Source organism: Pteropus alecto, unplaced genomic scaffold (genome assembly GCF_000325575.1).
Source record: "Pteropus alecto unplaced genomic scaffold, ASM32557v1 scaffold66, whole genome shotgun sequence".
Classification (NCBI taxonomy): domain Eukaryota; kingdom Metazoa; phylum Chordata; class Mammalia; order Chiroptera; family Pteropodidae; genus Pteropus; species Pteropus alecto.
This window is the reverse complement of record NW_006438869.1, coordinates 1234634-1237059: the sequence shown is the minus strand read 5'-3', so window position 1 is coordinate 1237059 and position 2426 is coordinate 1234634.

The window sequence follows — 2426 nt, the reverse complement described above, 5'->3', positions numbered from 1 at the left end:
CTTCTCTCTTAATGTAGTGTGGACGGGAGGGGGACGACACGCCGCGATCTGGCCGGAGGCTGCGAGACAGATCACGCCCGCTCTCAGTCCGGGTGCTGCTCCCTCTGACTCGGCGCCCACAACCCTCCCCGGGGACAGCGGGCTCTGCGTCCGTTGCACGAAGGGGTCTGACCCCACCTCGTGGGATTCAGTTTCACAGACAGCAGCCTGGTCTCTGGGACCCCGGAGACGTGGCCACCCGCTGAGCAGAAGGAAGTGGGCGGAGGCAGCCTGGCAGAGTCCCTCCGCACCCCAGTACCATCTTCCCACCGACGCCGCGAATCCATCCTTTCCCGCGCAATGCGCCTCGCGTCTGGGGAGCGCCCGCGGGCGAGATGGTGAAATGTCCAGTGTCCCGTCTTCGTAGGGCCGAGATACCTCGCTCGGCCAGGAGCCCGTGGGAGGAGCTTCGGCAGAGTGCGGGTCCCCGGTGTCACGCGCTGCGCCCCTCCAGTGTGGCCCCCAAACGCCAATGTCTGTGCCACGGCCTCCCAGCTCCTCCTCCGTCTTCCCAGCGCCGGCACACTGGGGTCACAGAAGCAAGCAGGAAGACTGCGTCATTTCACACCACGCACCCCAATATCCGACGGGGCGGAACCGGTTCCAGAGGTAAAAGCGATGAACGGCCGTCGGGCGTTACCGCTGCCGCCGTGTTCACATACAGGATGAAGGGGGTTTTTTTAATACAAAGGTTCACATCCACAAGAGGCAATGAGCTGCACTGAAGTGACTTCACATCCACCCCAGGGCCATTTCAGCTGCCAGGGTCCCGGGTTTCCAATAACCTGGAAATCTCACGGGGTGGGGGTGAGGGGCCCAGGGGAGAGAGGGACGGGGGTCCCCACATCGCCCCGGGGAGCAGCAGCACTGACGTCGTCTTCTGTCTAGTTTAGTGTAACTCACACAACCCCTAGAAAGTACTAAAATACACTTCAACTTTCTCCCTATGTTTATATATAAATCCCTGAGAAGGTACCTGTCAACTTGAAATTCACTATTTACAGTTAATAAACATCAGGGGTGAGGAGACACCGGGCTCTCTGTACACTGGAGGGGGGGGCGGGCTGCTGTCCTCCGTCAGGAGATCAAACTAGGGCTCCCTCCCTTAAAAAAAGGAGGGGGCAGTTCTGAACCAAAATTCTAAACCCCCTGCACAGGTGCTGGAGAAGTCTGACATTCATTCACCCTTGGGTGTTAGGAGGTCATGACGTGATCACTCAACAGGGACACCGCCCCACCTCTCGCGATGGCCTCGCTGCTCTGTCCTTGTTAGATCTCAGAGCAGTGGGGCCAGGAACGAGCTCGGCTTTTCGCTAAACCTAGAGAAGAAAAGGGGCAGAGGAAGACAAGGCAAATGAGGAAGAAGAGTAGGGGGTGATGGCAGGGACGAATGCGGTGACGAAGCCAAGGGGACATGTGCAGAGCAGAAGGGGCCCACAGGAGCCCCTGCCCCTGACTGACACTGGAGGACGGGGGACAGGAAGTGACCCTTGAGTGAGAAAATGAAGCTAAGCTATTCAAAGCAATGAAATACAGAACATAAAAAATGATCTCAAACGGTGCCGGATTGGGCTGTCAGGGAGACTGGGAGTGTTTCTACCTCGAGGACAAGCCCTCATCTCAACCAAGGGGATCTGACACATCCCAGCTCTCAGGCTCGAGGGGGACCTGCCGCCAGCTACTACAGGTGATGCTCAGAGTAGGTCCAGACCTCCGTGCCATTCCCCTTGCGCCTCTCCGGGATGAGGAAGAAGCTCACGACAGGCCGACGTTAAAAGCTGATTATCACACCTATCTCCCATCGGTCTGGCTGTGACATGCAGTATCCGGGGTTTTGGAGAGGTGATTGCTTAATACCTGACGGCACAGGTGGGAGGAGGGAGGGAGCAGCCAGCGCCACCCACACCCGCACCATGAGACCACGGGGTGCTTAGCACAATCTGACCTGCAAATCCAGGGTTACAGTAGGGGGCTTCCAAATCGGTCTGCAAATCTGTAGCTTCCAAGCAGGATACTAGTTAAATAAAGTGCTCTCAGCAGTGCATGTGTGGCAGATACTCTTCAACCCAGATGGCCAGAGGTTCATTAGAATTTCTCAGTGCTTTCCAGAATTAAAGGTACGGACAGAAAACGCCCGCGGAGAGCTCGGGGCCCAGGGCAAGTCACATCTGTGCTCTGGCAGAGTCCCCACATTTTGGAAATTCTACAAAGTCGGTATGAGGGCAGTTATCCAAGGAAAAATAAAAGTAATTCCACACCAGTGAATCTTTAGAACTGAAACCCACTCCAAGAGAGTTTGCCTGAAACAAGTTTCCCTAATAGGTTATTCTAATTCCTATTTCTCTAGAAGTTATTCCACTCCATTTCGGTGGTTTTCACTCGGGGTC